The sequence below is a fragment of the Topomyia yanbarensis genome, chromosome 1 (assembly GCF_030247195.1).
Source record: "Topomyia yanbarensis strain Yona2022 chromosome 1, ASM3024719v1, whole genome shotgun sequence".
Classification (NCBI taxonomy): domain Eukaryota; kingdom Metazoa; phylum Arthropoda; class Insecta; order Diptera; family Culicidae; genus Topomyia; species Topomyia yanbarensis.
The window spans coordinates 34461589-34480479 of NC_080670.1; the positions used below are offsets into that span (position 1 = coordinate 34461589).

At 42.0% G+C, this 18891-nt stretch overlaps 1 protein-coding gene across 3 annotated transcripts in view; it reads right to left on the reverse strand.

Moving 5' to 3' along the window:
• The window catches only part of LOC131677352 (fibroblast growth factor receptor-like 1), a 28663-nt gene extending 10560 nt beyond the window's left edge, over nt 1-18103 (reverse strand). For 2 of the 3 annotated variants that reach the window (XM_058957110.1, XM_058957108.1), the window contains exon 1: nt 16970-18103. The gene's annotated coding sequence lies outside the window, so the exon portion shown is untranslated. The remainder of the gene's footprint in view (nt 1-16969) is intronic. The other variant, XM_058957109.1, reaches the window with a different exon arrangement.
• Nucleotides 18104-18891: the final 788 nt, after the last annotated feature.

Below are 18891 nucleotides of genomic sequence, written 5' to 3' on the forward strand. Positions count from 1 at the left end.
CCTAGTATATTTTATTCGGAACCTCTCTTTCCTACGTTTAAACCATGTGTTCTTGTTGCACACTGAATGAATGATTCCACGTAGTCTAGAGCAATTTTCCGCCTACATAATGCCTATACTCTTGCTAAACCGAATCACGCTCCACCCAAAGATTGATTACTTTTTCTAAACCATGCAACATAAATCAAGCGTAATAATTTGCCATGGTAAGGTCGGTTGCTTCTCCAACGGCCCTGCACATACAACTTAAAACGCCTTCAGTCATTCGTTTCCGATTTTTGCAATGATCCGTATCGGTTTACATATCCATACGGTATGTGGTGCTAAATGCCAACACATCACCCGTATGTATTCCTGCACATAGAAAAGGTACCTACTTCGCAAATAATAGGTTTGTTCCAGTATCCAGTACTTGATTCAATATTCTCGGAAGCTACCCGGTCAAACCATTCGGAATTTGATTCGGAATCCTGAATGGAGTCAGTATGGATTCCAAATCAAATGCAAAAACCGATTCTGAAACCGATTTAGTCGGAATCGGTTGTTGCATTTGATTTGGAATCCATAATGACTCCATTCAGAAATCCGAACCAGTTCCGGAATGAGTTTAACTGGGTATCAGAAGCGACAAAAAAGTGAAGTAGCGAATACAGGAACGACTCCCTGTTTACTCCGGAGTACTGGAACAAACCTTATTTGCTTAAGTGTATTCGGTACTTCACAAGTTCTGGATCTCCCAAAGTCATGTTTAGAGTTTGCCTGCCGGCACACTTTTCTTTTCTCCGTCTATTTATCAACCAGTAAAACGCTGCGAGGCGTAAACAGAGTTTGCCAAGCAGAATATCACACCTCATTGAGCAGATTTTTCTTCTTCTCCCTTCTTTCCTGGAAAGCCTTTTGCTTGCCCTGGAAGCGCGCACACGTGAAACGTATTATTTTCAGTTTCGGGTCGGGATCGGAGCTGTATTGATGGGTTGCGGTTCGAGTTATTTATTTTCCCAAACAGAAACACGCGGATTAGAGATAAGGAGGCACACAGAAATGATGGAGGTGAATATATTTTGTCTATTTTCTATCACTAATTGGAACAAAATGACTGTTGAGCGATTTTGGTGAGTACTTGGTAGCTTTTCCGAAAGAAGCATAATAACGATGATAATATTTGTATTTCATTCTATGCGGCTGTATAATGTCAATAGTATCATTAAGTAATGTACTTTTTTGGTCTTTTTCGATACATCAGTCTTAAATAATACTTACGTTTTCGTACGTAAAATTACTATAATGCATTATTTTGATGAACGCTAATTTTGGTTTCTGCCGAAATTCCGGCTCAAATAAAATAATAGATTATAAGCCGAAACCGGTAGCACCATTGAAGGCAATAAATCATTTGGCGATATGTTACTTTTACTTAAAATTTGACACTTCCAACACGGATCCAATACTGGGCGTCAGTTGAACGTCGTCCAACGTTGATCCAACTTTCAATGAACGCTTTTGAAACAAACATTTCTTAGGGGGTATTCATACGCCCACTGAGACGTCCAAAAAATTGTTTCAAAATCGTTCAACACGGGTCCAACGATGGACGTTTGTTGAACGGTTATTTGGACGTTGTCCGAATTGGTCCAACGAACGTCCTTCATTGGACGATTTTGAAACCAACCGTTCTTAGAGGGCGCCATCGGTTTAAACAATTCCCAGTTAAACTCATTCCGGAACCGGTTCGGATTTCTTAATAGAGTCATTATGGATTCCAAATCAAGTGCAACAACCTATTCCGACTCAGAATCGGTTGTTGCATTTGATTTGGAATCCATACTGACTCCATTCAGGATTCCGAATCAAATTCCGAATGGTTTGACCGGGTTGGAGCGTGGTGAATCGTTTGTTGCAATCGGGCCGGAATTCTCGCTGAAATCAGCAGCCGGAATTCTGGCGGATTGTAATTCGTAGTCCGGCTCCAGTAACACAACCCACAGTTCATAGAGAGCAGTTGCGCAAAGAGTGAAGTCAAAAAAAAGTCTACCTATCGAGCACAATTGGAATCCATCTCTGATATCTCTGCAGCAAAGCTGGATTTTGATTTTGCTCCAAAGGTAGACTTTTTTGGCCTTACTCTCTGCACACCTTTGCGTACGTTTTTACTAAGGCCTTTGACACAACCGATTCCATCTAGAATCGGTTGTGTCACTGGAGACGAAATGCGAATTAGAACCAGCCAGCATTCCGATTAATTTTCCGGCTGAGCTTAACTGGGTAGTCGTGTTCCATCCGGATTGACTGGGGGGGGGTTAATTTTCAAAGATCCCCCTACCCTCTGAAAATCCTTACAAATATTGTTTCAAAGGCGTTCAACACGGGGTCAACGATGGACGCCTCTTGAACGGTTATTTGGATGATGTCCAACGAACATCTTCATTGGGCGTCCTCTAAGAATGGTCAAAATCGTCCAATGAAGGACGTTCGTTGGACCAACGCTGGATGACGTTCAAATAATCGTTCAATATACGTCCATCGTTGGATCCGCGTTGAACGATTTTGAAACAATTTTGTGAGCGTCTCAGTGGGCGATTTTAAAAACCAACCGCTCTTAGAGGGTAGGGCCCCAGTCAAACAACCTACTGAGACGTCCAAAAAATTGTTTCAAAATCGTTCAACACGAGTCCAATGATGGACGTTTGTTGAACGGTTATTTGGACGTTGTCCAAATTGGTCCAACGAACGTCCTTCATTGGACGAATTTGAAACCAACCGTTCTTAGAGGGAATTACAGAGCCGGTTCCGAATCCTGAACAGATTCAGTATCGATTCTAGCTCAAATGCAACAACCGATTGAGTTGGAGTTAAGGTCAAGCCATTCGAAATACGATTCGGCATTCTGTCCAGTCCCGTCAGAAAGTGGAATTCTGGTACATCTTCAAATTTTCAAAACCACTTATTTTCGGGTCCCTGGGTCTAAATGGCGGATGAAACTTTATTAAAAAAGGTAAACTTGTTTACAGTGAAATTAAAGCCGCTGGATAAAGACTCGCCATTTTTATCGTTTGTTTACTATTTATCTGTCTGTGTCATTCCAATCGAGCACGATACTCTACCCGCAGAAAATCATTCTTGAACGAGGGCCATTGGTAGGTCTTGTGCTCGATTGGAATGACACTGACAGACAGAGATGTCATGTTTTCATTTTGAAGACATTCAAAATGCTGTTAATACAGATTTTACATTTTTAGACAAATTCATTCGGAAATCTGTCCGGATTCGGGCTCAAAACCAAAAACCGATTCAGAACTCTGGTCAGCGAAGACAAACGAAGACAGTTATTATTATATTTGAAGACATGTTCAAAATCAAAGAGAATAGGGAAAGAGACGAAGAGTGAAAATCAGTCAAAACGGCAACACTCCCTTTATGATGATTTCAACACTAGAATTTTGGCAACCGCTTCCACAGGCAGCACTTTAAATGACTCCTATTATATTTTGAAAACAAACCGTACACTGAGAAAAAAGTTATGGTATGTATGACCAGACTTTTCTGGTTGCATCAACTATTCAACAAAATAGTAGTAATGACCATGAGATCGATGATACTAAACTTCTGTATCGTCTGTAATACTAGAAAAAATGATTACTGCTTCACTATGCTTCTAGTATTTATGATGTTTCGAATATAGTTACTGCAACAATATTTACCATCTCAAAAATAACAATGGAATAGTATAAATCGCCTTATAGACTAGTTCAACGTCAGTTTTGAGATGACAATTTTTATTGACGTGACTATGTAAAAGTAAAAATGAAAATACGAAAATGCTAGATATAACCATTATTAATGTCATGATTACTTTTCGTTTGATTGTTCTCTTTACAATATTGTAATAAGTCACGATGACAAATTATATAATAGTTATGGGAATGCAAATGTTATAATAACTAAATACATTGTTAATGTGAACGTGACTCTTGTCGGAAACACCATTGGCATATAGTGTTTTTCAGCCCACTATGCTTTGTAGTACTACTGACTATGCATCTTGTCAATATTTGCGTTTTAATTTTCGTATTTCTACATGACGCCGCCATTACAGCGAAAAGATTCATGCGTGACATACGTGCGCAGTGTGGTTAATATTAGATTTTTCACAGACTAATTGGATTAATATTGCATCAGGTAAGTAAATACTTCAGAATCCTTTATATAGAGAAAGCGGGATGTTTCAAAATGTTTTTTGTTTAGGTGTTCTGTGGATTTAGGGTTATGGCCGAGAAAGATGAAGCTGAGGGTCATAATTTCTAATTTACTTGAGGACCCTCAATACTTGATTGGAAATAAATAGTTGGTACTTGGATGTGTACACCATTTAGCTTTATTCGAAGTGAGTGATAGTGGACTAAAACCTGCGACTCGCAAGGCAGAACAAAACGCTGACCCTCATATACACATTCATTAAATTGGCAACATGTAATTGATCAGGTAACAATTCAAATATTGTATCATTAAGTTATGAGAAAATATATCAAGAAAAGAAATGATGGAAAGATATTAAATTCATAAATTTTCCGAAATTGGCTCTAATTATATAATCCTTCGCCTCTCTGGTTATTTTAGGCTGCGTCATTTTCAATTCAACCAGATGGTCCATTTCAAAATAACCAGTCAACAAATGTCAAAATCACGATATTTTAGTTATTACAAACAGTCCCAGGTTAGAATGACTAGATTTATTGTTATTTCAAGCACCCGCATACAATGGTGATTCAAACAATGTCAAGTTCAGTTTTACTACGATGGTTCAACTCTTCTGGTTTTGTTTTTACAAACATTTCCAGGTAAATATTACTATGCATATTGGTTATTCGTTATACTTACAATGGAGTGTTCAATATTACTATTATCGTACAGATCACCTGTATAGTACACTTGAGCATGTATATAGTTAAAGTCAGCTAATGCTGTAGTCGGCTAATAATCACTATACCCGCAAAGTCGAATTTACGTCCTCATATGGTGACTGTTACCATACTATTTTTCTTAGTGTATGTCGATCGTTGGATTTGTTTATCAAACGATGCGCATTTCGAAACAAAGAGATGAAATAATTCTAAAGCTTGTTTTTACTCATACATATACTCTAGAATGCACCTCACAATCACGATTGAACCAAATTCTGACGAAAATTGAAATTTCTTTTTTAATACATGTACAATACTTATCTCCTCCAACTCAGGCATGAGTAATGTTTATTTACATTGCACGATTGGTCTGCTTAATAAGGTATTTTTGGCTTCACACTATTCGTCTCTTTCCCTATTCTCTTTGTTCAAAATATACCCAGTGAGCAAATTTTCTGGCAGAGACCGCTATGCTAGATTTCTGTAAGTCTTGGTTTGGCAGCCCTGTCAGATTTCTGCGCGTATCATGTCGGGTTAGTTGAGCTAGGGCGAACTCGGTTTCGCTCGCGTTTTCTGGCAAATTTTGACAGGAACCGAGCAAAACCCTGGCATAACTCGGACATAAACTGTGCAAAGATCCTGGCAATTCCTACCTGGTAGAATTTAGCACGAATCGAGCAAAACATCTGACAAATATATGGCAGGAAGCGTGCAGAGATCTTGGTCGTACATTTCTGACTCGATTCTGGATAAAAGTGAGCAGCATCGGTTGATGTAACCGCTTCTGTCGGAAACGGTTGTTGCATTTGAGCGAATTCGTTGCCAGAATTCTCGCACAAATCGCGCAAAATGCTCGCAGAAACTCTGCCAGCATCAATTTCGCTTTGCTAAACCTTTGCTAACTTTCTGCTTGCCACGCTGACCGGGTACTTGGTATCCCTGAGTGAGAGATAAATGGTAAACAAACGATAGAGGTGGCGAGTCTTTATCCAGAGAGATTCAGCGTTCTTTTAAGTTTTTTAGTTACTTCGGCATTTTTGGAAGACTTAGGTGTTTAACATTGATTTGTTATAAAAATAATGTATCTGCACTCCGATCAATTTTCGGAATCATCGGCATACAAGCAAGTGACGTGCATACTTGTTACCATAACTAGAACGAATACGACAAACAAAGTTATATAAACTTAAATCCCTCCATTGCACCATCCGATTTCTTTTTCAATCTTCCAACTTTCTTCTCTTACGTAGACATTGAAAAGAAAAAGAACTAGGCGTTTGTATGTACAAAGCAAATGACTGATTTGTATTCCATTTGCAAGGAAATTCGGCAGCCGAACAAATCGAACTGATTCCATTTGTGGACCAAACTCTGGCCGCCATCAATGGCGTTGAAACGGCTTCAATCGTCTTTCAATCCGGGACCCGAAGAATTGTTTTTCGTGCCTCTGAGAAAACAGATCGAAATTTTGGTAACTTGGATCTGCTTATGTTCTCTTTCCAGCAGCATTTTTTCGTCTTACTGGAAATCAGCGAACATTTTCCAATCCATGGAAAGGGAAATGACGAAACATCAATAACTATCCTGGAATAACTTCATTGAGTGTTCTCTTTAGCTGGTAGTCATTGCAAACAGTACCTAGTCCACGATTAACATGGCTTCACGCCTGGATGCTGATCAAGTATGGAAGGTCGCGCTCAGTCTTATATTATTTACCCCAACCTATCCGCTGTTTTTCATAAAACAATCGATGAAATGAAGAAATTTGTAATCAACGGTTGTTTCTGCAACTGTTTCGATCCTAGCTCTCAGGTCGAGATATAATGATTGACATTGGCGATTGTCAGGTACTTATTTTTAAATCAGGAATAGCGTAGGGAAGCTACTTGGGACCGTTTATGTTTCTGCTTTACTTCAATGACGTGTGTTTAGTGCTAATAACTCCCTGCCGTTCCTGCATAGTTGATTTCAAAATATTTCGTCTCATCTGATAAATTCATGGTTGGCGATTTTATCAACATCTTGTAGCCTTCGCTAATGGCTATCAAGCAAGAACTGCGAGTATGTACACGCCACAAAAAATACTGACGACAGTAGCGCACCTGGTTTGGATATCCCAACTACCTTCGAAGCCGTTAGAGATTTTACACAAGTTGAATGCTGAAGATGGACGTCTGTTCTCCGTGATCGAATTCTCATGAAAGACTTTTTGGCTGAGCTATGCCTGCCAGACCCCAGAACTGCTTCACTGCTCTAGCTCTGCCTGTCAGAACCTAGAACTTTTTAGCTGCCGAAAATCTAGGGAGAAGGCATAATTTATTAAAAGGTGATGGAGGGAGGTAGTCCGCTTTGAACTGTCCTGGTTTTCTACTCACTTGATATGGTCACCCTATTTAAGATATGGTACTAATTTTTGTATAACAATGTAAGCATAGTAAACAATTAAAGCGGACTATTTTTACATCCTGTGAAAAAATAAAATAAAATACGAGCTGTCATCGCGTCTGGAAATTCGTGGAAAATTTCGATCTTTGCATCATAAATGTCGACGTCTATCTTCTTCTTCTTCTGTCTCTTGTTGCAGCAGTCAGTCGACCACCACGGTGTTTTGGCACAGTCAGATTCGACTTTTGGCCATCAATTTTTGTTTATAGTCCGTGGACTTTTTGTCAGCATCTATCAATTCGATGATATGCTGTAAAAAATAAAGAAATGACGTTAATCGCGCCTTTGTGTGACACTTTTATCACTCAACAAACTTTCGAGAATCGTCATATGCGAAAGATGTCACATCATTTTCAAGGGCGACAGGAGAACAAAGGCTTACACCAAACACGTACTAAAAACTAATCATGCATTTTGCATTCGACATTATTTGTAAGTGTTGTATGTACCACAATGACGAATTAACTACCACAATGACGAATTAACTTGTTTGTATTTACATTAAAATAGTCCGCTGTTTTGAAAGGATTGTCTTGTCAGATTTAAAGACTCTCTGGCTAAAGATTGCCATTTAATAAAAACAAATATCTTCATTTGTCATCAGCGACCAGAATTATGAATCGGTTATTGAACTTGAGCCAGGTTTCTGACTGAAATCTGCCAGCTTTTCGAAAAAAAATCTCTAAGTTGTAAAAAGTTTCTTCATCAGGTTTCAAATGTCTTCCAAATGAATATAAATCATTGTAAACAAAGAAAAAAAATTGTAAAAGTCATCAGTATTTTTTCGCATAGAAATTTATAGTATCACAATTAGTGGATGGTATTCTATGGTGGCGACTTCATCCCAAACACGGTGGTTTAAGTTACATACGCTAAATCCCGGTCAAACCATTTGGAATTTGATTCGGAATCCTGAATAGAGTCAGTATGGATTCCAATTCAAATGCAACAACCGATTGAGTCGAAATCGGTTGTTGCATTTGAGTTTCCACTGAGACGTCCAAAAAATTCCCTCTAAGAACGGTTGGTTTCAAAATCGTCCAATGAAGGACGTTCGTTGGACCAATTTGGACAACGTCCAAATAACCGTTCAACGAACGTCCATCGTTGGACCCGTGTTGAACGATTTTGAAACAATTTTTTGGACGTCTCAGTGGGTTGTTTCAAAATCGTTCAACGCGGGTCCAACGATGGACGTTCGTTGAACGGTTATTTGGACGTTGTCCAAATTGGTCCAACGAACGTCCTTCATTGGACGATTTTGAAACCAACCGTTCTTAGAGGGTTGGAATCCATAATGACTCCCCTCTAAGAACGGTTGGTTGGACCCGTGTTGAACGATTTTGAAACAATTTTTTGGACGTATCAGTGGGTGCATTCAGAAATCCGAACCGGTTCCGGAATGAGTTTAACTGGGATGTCAAGTTGCCCAGTTAAGCTCAACCGGAAATGAACCGGAGTTCTGGCTGGTTCCAGCTTGCATTCCGGCTCCAGTGACACAACCGATTCTAGTTAGAATCGGTTGTGTCACTGGAGCCCGTGTACGAACTGGAACCAGCCAAAATTCCAGCTCATTTCCGGCTGGACTTTACTGGGTGGGAGAGGGTTACACCATATCCCGGTCAGCGTGGCAAGCAGAAAGTTAGCAAAAGTTGAGGAAAGCGAAATTGATGCTGGCAGAGTTTCTGCGAGCATTTTGCGCGATTTCCCACTGAGACGTCCAAAAAATTGTTTCAATATCGTTCAACACGGGTCCAACGATGGACGTTCGTTGAACGGTTATTTGGACGTTGTCCAAATTGGTCCAACGAACGTCCTTCATTGGACGATTTTGAAACCAACCGTTCTTAGAGGGTTGTGCGAGAATTCTGGCAACCAATTCACTCAAATGCAACAACCGTTTCTGACAGAAGCGGTTAAACCAACCGATGCTGCACATTTTTATCTAGACTCGAGCTAGAAATGTACGGCCAAGATCTCTGCACGCTTCCTGCCACATCTTTGTCAGATGTTTTGCTCGATTCGTGCTAAATTCTACCAGGTAGGAATTGGTCGACAATGATTGGGCAGTGCGTAAGCCTCTTGTACCTGAAGGCATAAAATAGACCCCACTTGCGGTTCTTAGCTTCCTGCCCAGTAACTCCTAGCCCTGGCCTCCTCGTGGCGTCGACTGGGATACGAGTAACCTTAGTGAAGATCGAGTAACCAACCCCGGTGGGAACTTTGGTCGTATGCTGGCAGGGAAGGGGGGGTTACCCTTCTTCGGAAGGTGTAAACCTGTCCTGGTGCCCAGGTGGGACCTTAAGCAGTCCTGGCACGATGGCCCACCGGCGAGACAGGTGGTTGGCGTAGGCCCTATAAGCCGCCCCTTAAAAAACCCACATAACGAACAATACAGAAGAGAATACGACCCAGAATTCAAATCGACCACGTTCTAATCGACGGTAGATTCTTCTCGGACATCACAAACGTCCGCACTTATCGCAGTGCGAATATAGATTCGGACCACCACCTGGTTGCAGTATGCTTGCGCTCAAAACTTTCGACAGTGCATAGCTCTCGTCGAAGCCGAACGCCGCGGCTAAACATCGAGCGGCTACAAGATCTCAGAGTGGCTCAAGAATACGCGCAGCAGTTGGAAGTGACACTACCAACGGAAGAGCAGCTAGGCGCAGTTGCCCTTGAAGATGGCTGGAGAGATATCCGATCCGCCATAGGTAGCACCGCAGCCACTGCACTAGGTACGGTGGCCCCGGACCGAAGAAGCGACTGGTACGACGGCGAATGCGAGCAGTTAGTCGAAGAGAAGAATGCAGCATGGGCGAGAACACCGCACGAGGGCGAACGAGGCGCGATATAAACAGGCACGGAACAGGCAGAACTCGGTTTTCCGGACCAAAAGGCGCTAGCAGGAAGACCGAGATCGCGAAGCGATGGAGCAGCTGTACAGCGCAAAGACACACGGAAATTCTACGAGAAGTTGAACCGCTCGCGCAGGGGCCACGTACCACAGGCCGACATGTGCAGAGATACAAACGGGAATCTTCTCACGGACCAGTGTGAGGTGATCCAGAGGTGGCGGCAGCACTACGAAGAACACCTGAACGGCGATGCAGCAGACGACGAGGATGGCACGGTAACGCACCTGGGAGCACGCGCGGAAGACATTACCCTACCGGCTCCGGATCTCCAAGAAATCCAGGAGGAGATTAGCCGGCTCAAAAATAATAAAGCCGCTGGGGTTGACCAAATACCAAGCGAGTTACTAAAACACGGTGGCGAGCCACTGGCTAAAGCGCTGCACTGGGTGATTACCAAGATTTGGGAGGAGGAGATTTTACCGGAGGAGTGGATGGAAGGTGTCGTGTGTCCTATCTACAAAAAGGGCGACAAGCTGGATTGCTGTAATTACCGAGCAATCACCCTGCTGAACGCCGCCTACAAGGTACTCTCCCAAATACTATGCCGTCGACTATCACCAATTGCAAGAGAGTTCGTGGGGCAGTACCAGGCGGGTTTCATGAGCGAACGATCTACCACGGACCAGGTGTTCGCTCTTCGTTACTGCAGAAATGCCGCGAGTACAATGTGCCCACACATCATTTGTTCATCGACTTCAAAGCCGCATACGACACTATCGATCGAGATCAGCTATGGCAGATTATGCACGAGTACGGATTCCCGGACAAACTGACGCGATTAGTGAAGGCGACTATGGATCGGGTGATGTGCGTAGTACGTGTCTCAGGGACGCTCTCGAGTCCCTTCGAATCACGCAGAGGGTTACGGCAAGGTGATGGTCTCTCGTGTCTGTTATTCAACATCGCACTGGAAGGTGTAATAAGAAGAGCAGGGATCGACACGAGTGGTACGATTTTCACAAAGTCCGTTCAGCTACTTGGCTTCGCCGATGACGTTGATATTATTGCACGAAACTTTGAGAAGATGGAGGAAGCCTACATCAGACTGAAAAGAGAAGACAAGCGCGTCGGACTTGCCATGAACACGTCGAAGACAAAGTACATGATAGGAAGAGGTTCACGAGAAGAAAATGAGAACCGCCCGCTTCGAGTTTGCATCGGTGGCGACGAAATCGAGGTGGTTGAAGAGTTCGTGTACTTGGAGGTGGATGGAGGAAGCCTACATCAGACTGAAAAGAGAAGCCAAGCGCGTCGGACTTGCTATCAACACGTCGAAGACAAAGTACATGATAGGAAGAGGTTCACGAGAAGAAAATGAGAACCGCCCGCTTCGAGTTTGCATCGGTGGCGACGAAATCGAGGTGGTTGAAGAGTTCGTGTACTTGGGCTCACTGGTGAGCGCCGACAATGATACCAGCAGAGAGATTCGTAGACGCATCGTGGAAGGAAATCGTGCTTACTTTGGCCTCCGCAAGACACTTCGGTCGAACAGAGTTCGCCGTCGTACGAAGTTTACCATCTACAAGACGCTGATTAGACCGGTAGTTCTCTACGGGCACGAAACCTGGACCATGCTCGTGGAGGACCAACGCGCACTTGGTGTCTTCGAACGGAAAGTGCTGCGTACCATCTACGGTGGAGTGCAGATGGAAGACGGCACATGGAGGCGGCGAATGAACCATGAGTTGCATCAGCTGTTGGGGGAGCCGCCCATCTGTCATACCGCGAAAATCGGACGACTACGGTGGGCCGGGCACGTAGCCAGAAAGTCGGACAATAGCCCGGTGAAAACGGTTCTCGATTGCAATCCGACCGGTACAAGAAGACGTGGCGCGCAGCGAGCACGATGGATCGACCAGGTGGAAGACGATTTGCGGACCCTTCGCAGACTGCGTGGCTGGCGACGCGCGGCCATGGATCGAGTGGAATGGAGGAATCTTTTGTATACGGCACAGGCCACTTCGGCCTTAATCTGTTAATAAATAAAAAAAGGAATTGCCAGGATCTTTGCACAGTTTATGTCCGAGTTATGCCACGGTTTAGCTCGGTTCCTGTCAAAATTTGCCAGAAAACGCGAGCGAAACCGAGTTCGCCCTAGCTCAAACAACCCGACAGGATACGCGCAGAAATCTGACAGGGCTGCCAAACCAAGACTTACAGGAATCTAGCAGAGCGGTCTCTGCCAGAAAATTTGCTCACTGGGCTCTGCCAGAAAATTTGCTCACTGGGATGAGTCAATTCTCGACAAACATGTCAAATGGTCCTAAGTGCAAAAGAGAGCCTCTCTTTGTTTACTTTCTCTTTCGATTATTACGGCGTCATCTTAAAACTTTTCAATATTGTTTCAGGATATATCGAAAAACTCTGATTTCGACTAGCTTATTCTGCTAAGAGCTGAGTAACAAACGTATAAACTGCTTAGTTATTAGCGATAGAGAAAGAAAAACAGAGAAACTGTCATTTGCACTTAGGACCATTTGACATGTTTGGCTAGAATTAGGCAATCCATCCCAGTTAAGCTCAGCCGGAAATGAACTGGAATTCTGGCTGGTTCCAGTTCGTATTCCGGCTCCAGTGACACAACCGGTTCTAACTAGAATCGGTTGTGTCACTGGAGCCGGTGCACGAACTGGAACCAGCCAGAATTCCAGTTCATTTCCGGCTGAACTTTACTGGGATGAGACGTTTCTGATCAGCTGATTCCCAGCTAAACTCATTCCGGTACCGGTTCGGATTTCTGAATGGAGTCATTATGGATTCCAAATCAAATGCAACAACCGATTCCGATTCAATCGGTTTCAGAATCGGTTGTTGCATTTGATTTGGAATCCATACTGACTCCATTCAGGATTCCGAATCAAATTCCGAATGGTTTGACCGGGTTATTTCTTCTTCTAACGTTACTCCGAGGGGTGCGACGTCCGCTAATACCGTTGATTCGATCCAACATCAAACGAATCGGACCTACGAAGGATGTTTGACGGACGATTTTGACGTAGGACTACGTCTTTGTTTTCAATATAGGGGTGCACGTTGCAAATTCTACAAAAATGGTATGTAACGAAAAGTGGTCCAATTTTAAACGCATATAATTCAGCCATCTCACGATAAGTTTTCAAATTTTTTGCGCATGTCGCCTCGAAATACTTCTAAGAATAGATTCCGATAGATAAACCCAAAGATTTTTGATATCATGGCATTAAAAATTTAAATAATGAGCAACCTAGTCAAAATATCGCGCATTTACACACAGAAGATAGCGCTTACCTAGTCCAGCACTACAGATTTGTGTACCTAGCGCGCTACGCTTCTATGAATGACGTCATCATCGACTATTTAAACGAACGGATTTCGCCAAAGCAGCTCAGTTATCTGTTAGCGGCAGACGAAGCAGGTCACTGCGTTGTGTGTTTTCACAGCAAATGCAGCTGAGTTAGAAGTCCGCTACACTGCCTGTGGAGGTACGCTACCCAGTGAATGCGACTGTGCTTGCCGTTCAAACACTTTTGTGTTGTGCTCGTTTCCAGCACACTTTTATGTATAATTATTCGTACACAAAATAGTTTGTACATGCGAGCTCCATTGGCAAACACGGTTAACATAGTGTCGTGGTATTAGTTAGTTAGTTAATTAGTCAGCGTTCATTCATTTTGTTTTGTGCGCTTGGGTTTAATGTTTGAGGCGAATGTGTAGGTAGGTAGATCTAATTTGTTACTAAATTGCACAACGAAAGTTTATTATTTACGTTCGATCAATTCATTGATTCATTTCCCCTTCACGTGATTCATTTTCACTCAGCCTATAGTATTTTGATTCTACTAATAGGTACATACTACAAAGCCTATCTATGAATGAATACACTGCCACTTGAAAACCCGTTGTAAAAACGCATCTTGTCCATATATAAAATTGTTTTCAATTCTTGTATATTTATAGTTTCGATAGATGATAGCGAATGCAGTGATATTTGTATGCGTACCTTAGGAAAGTTACAATAATGGTAAAATATAACTAGAATGCTTGGTCTATACATGAAATGTGATTATATTGTCTAAAATTTGATTTTTGTTCACTGGTACGGGTTTTTTACCACACACAATCGAAAAGTTTTTGCAAGTTAATCTTATGCTATAAAGATTTAGTTCCGGATATTAATTCGGTCACAGTTTTCTGTCTTCTTTCTTCAGATCTTCTTAAATAAGTTTAATCGGATTCGATCACTTACTACAAATGAAATGACCAAGACGGTTTGGTTCAATATGTAATATTCGATGTTGATTAGTTGTGATTAAACCATACGTAAGAAATATATTTGATTTATTATTAATATAAATGTACTAAGAAAATAAATATTTTACATTAAGTAGTATAGTCCTACGTCTACAGCTCGTGCAACCCCATAGGGCTTGTAGTTTTTTTTCTGTTCGCAGGAGTAGACTTGTTTACAGAACCCACCGCTGAACTGTCAAATAAACGTCTAATGGATTGTCTATCTAATGGCGATTTCGCTTGAACCTGAAACTGAGTCAGGTTCTAACCCCAACCGCTGTCAGTTCATACATTTTGACAGCAGTTGGGGTTAGGAACTGACTCAGTTTCGCCTCAAACGAAAACCACATAAGTTGACCAACTATGATGAAATTTTCCACATCGTTCCCCAGGTAGCTAAGAAAGCTTTATACAGACCACGCCCCCAAAATATTCAGCTTGTCAAATTGCAAATTAGCATAGCATAGCAAAAACGACCGCACTCATCATGGGTGGCTGATACAGTGAAATCAATAGTATAGTTCACTGCACACCTGGCCATGTCCTTACGATCGCCAAAGGGAAGGATATGTTAGTTGAATGCCTACTTAAGAAGATGCGGGGAACCCACGCAATCTCCATAGGTATTACGGATGTTAGAATTGGTTAGTAGGGAAGGAAAACGGGATGTGGCTGTGGAGTGATTTATATAATATTCAACTAAATGGATAATAAAAATTTATTATAAATTAGATTGATCTCTCCAAATGTACTTGGCTGCTCCGTAATAGGTGTAGGCTTCAGAAACTACCGATTTGTTACTTTTTCTGAGCATTCCGCTTAGATTAGATACCGCATCAATACAAAATCTGAGATGAAGTTGACGAAGAAGACATCGAAGATGATCCGGTTGGCTGGTCTAACTGCAAACCACTAGCAGATCGATACCGATTCTGACGTTTTCACTAATCTGAGTATATTATTGTGCAGACAATTAAGCACAACAGATTCGAATGTGCTAGAATATATCGCACTTTTCAAATTTCCACAGCGCGAGAAAAAAGCCGAAAATTGCAGCACCAAGAATTTATTTTGTGAATAAAACGTGACAGATTCTTCAGCTTGTCAAATTTCAAATTAGTTTCAAATTCAAAATCATTTCAAATCAACTAAATTTGACCGCCAACACTGATTTTCATTAAATGAGGTTATTTACGTATCGTACAATGTTCATTTCAAAATCGAAATTTCAGACCACTCCCGAAAAACGCACCTGTTAAAATAACACGTTAGCTGACATTTTTAGCGAAAAGCACAAAAACAACCAAGAGCTCCCATCGATACATGGGGAATTATGTTGATAAATACTGTCCAAACTTTCAAAATGATTGGTCCAGTAGAATTTGAGCTGTAATGTACACCGTAAAACAAGTTTATCCCGAGCGCCTCCGAAGACTCACGGTCATTCGCGCAATTTTCAGTATTTTGCAATGGAAATGTGAGAAAACTTTATTCAATTGTTGTATTATTCAATAGAAATTAAATAAAAATTCTCTTAACTGTTACACTCTGTACCACCATTATTTTTCCAAAATGTGTCTTTTTACTGTATTTACGTTAACCTTTGAATTCAATTATGCGGGGAGCCGGTTTGAGGCGAAATTCACGAGGGATTGCCCTTCCTAAATACTGCTTTACTTCCAGAAAAAAGAAGTTGTTAAAATCGAAATTAATTAAAACAATGTTTTGAATATAGAAACTAGTGCTTTCAGCCTTTTTGAGGTTCTCAAGGCGTTTGCCACCAATAATATTATTGTACACACATGCATGCACCTTATGCAGATTATCTTGAATCTGTTTTGCGCTTGTCAAATCTGCCACTCTTCTTATTCTTATCTGGACACGCTCTTCTTCCCTTTGGGGCAGACCCTCGGAAATTCAGCATGGATTCGTTGTTGTAGTGGAGCTTCGAACATTAGAATAATCCCCAGGATTTATCCACATTTGAAAAATTAGATTTTACTTTAATGCAGTCTGTTGAGCCAGCGACACACTGTGTAAGAAAAATATTTTGATAATTATTTGTCAAATGTCCAACTAGGGAAAAAATGCGGAAATTTTCACAAATTTTCACATTTATCATGACGAATAATTTTAATCAAAATAAATTTTATACTATGATCTATATTCCTACTTTATGATTTTTTGTTTCAAATAAAACGAAAGCTCTGGTTAACTGTAAATCATTATTTTTGACATCGCATGTTATACGATTTGCAAACATTTTTTCACCATCGGAAATCCCTTAACTATTACCGACGTTATCACGACATCTTTACCTACAGCCAATCAATAACGCCCAATCCCATCAGACCAAACTTCGACGAATTTAGCAGAAATAACTTTAGCTTATCACGGTTCGGCTCAGCTCACCGCTCTGCCGCTTGCAGTACCTACCCGGTGCCACTATCAGTAGTACACACATCTCCTCCACCCGGCTACCAGTGTTATCGGTTTTGCTCTATACCTACGCTGTGCCTTTTCCGTTGCGTTGCGTCTCGGAGGCACAAAATCGATAACCAACCAAATATAAACAGATAAGAGATTGCGAGCCGGTAAGCTTCTGGTTGTGCGCTGCCCTCGACTTGCCTGACTGGTAGTTGCAGCCGTCGTCGTGGTCGTGTGCTATCTCAGCGTTGCGTTGCCCAGCCCTGCACTGACACCGGGTCCCGCGTCAGCATCCGCGCCGAAGAGCGTCGTGTTATCAGCTCAACTCAGCTCAGCAGCTTGAATGGCGGTGGCGGCGATTTGCGACAAAGAAGTACACCACATGCCGTCCGGTGGATTTCCAGTTGCTTGCCACTTTTTGCCACTATTAAAAGCTTCCTTCTGTATTGTTGCTGATAGTGGCGGATGGTCCGTCAGAGGTTCAGGGCAAGGAAACGATGGAGTGTTTAATAGGTGGGATCTTTCTGCGGTATTTGATTGTTTTTAACTTTGCAACTTCGCTTGGTTCACCACAGCAGCAGACTCCTGGAACGATGCTAAGGATTGGTCGTTCGTGGCAAATGGGAACTAATTTTATGCTCGTTTCACATGTAATTAAACCGTTCCTGTTGCGAATGACGTCTGTTAATTGCAAATTGGCATGCACTGGATGTGTGTTTTAAGTGTGTTAATTTCGTTATACGACCGAAGTCAATTTCGATAAAGCACCATGTAGCTCCATTAAAAGAACATTGCCATCACTAAACACTTAAAGGCCCCATAAAATCAACGATTTTACATAGCTGCCAAAACCGGACAACGCGACACTATTAACAACGCGGCGAAACTACCCAACTGTTCCGTGAGAATCGTCTTCGCGAGACACAATGTTTGCGGGTGCGAAAAATCTTGAACCCGGGGGCAACCTCAACCACACCTTCGCCACTGCAGGGATTGGACACGAACAAAAAAAAGTTGCTCCACAAATTCGCGTTCCGCTCCGACCGGTGGTTAAAATTAGACTAAAAAACGTGTAAACAGACAGTATCGCACGGGTGAACACACACACTTTATTATTATTGACTGGAAATTTATTGATAAATATAACGCTGCCCGACGGAATAAATACGTGCACCTACCGAACCGATACGCACGGCCACCGAGAATAGCCCCGGTGCGTGAATTGCTGCCGACTATATGGGATTGTGGTGGCCGGCGATGTATGGCGGTAATGGTAGGGCCACTTTGGTGGTTTGAAGCATGTTTTAATTGCGCACAGGTGGGTGCCAATTGTGTGGGAGATAAAATTGCTATAGGGAACAGTCATTTTCACACCTCGCAGTCGTCTTCGGAGCGGGGGTGGATCATCGGTCGGCAGTTGGGATTTTCGTCTCAACTACGAGTGATGATTTGCGAGGAATGGGAACCCTTGCCGGACCGGTTGCCGTTGGGTTCGCACTTCGTGGGTGGTGGCGTTTTGGTTCGATGGTTGGTGGAGCAGCGTGCTATTATTTGCGTTGAAAACACAAGGTTAATGTTTGGATTAAATATTCGATGTTGATCTAGTAGAATCTAAACATTCGCCAAGTTTTTCGAGCTTGGTGTTAATGCAGAGTGTTTCCAATCTGTCCTAAATCGTATTAATTGTAGTTTCCTTGGGTTGCCTTCGCACTTTTTTTGGATCATAATCAAAGTTTCTACACATGTTAAACTTTGAATAGTAATTTGTGAATTTTGTACTATGGCAAATTTAAAAGTTTTTACCTAAATTATTTTCGTAATTTCTCATCACGTTTCTGTAATACTTTATTTGCTGCTGCAAGCCTGGGCACCTGAGCGTCTGATCTCCACGAGGAGCGGCTTAAAACAGCGTCTGTTCCCCATGTTAGGGG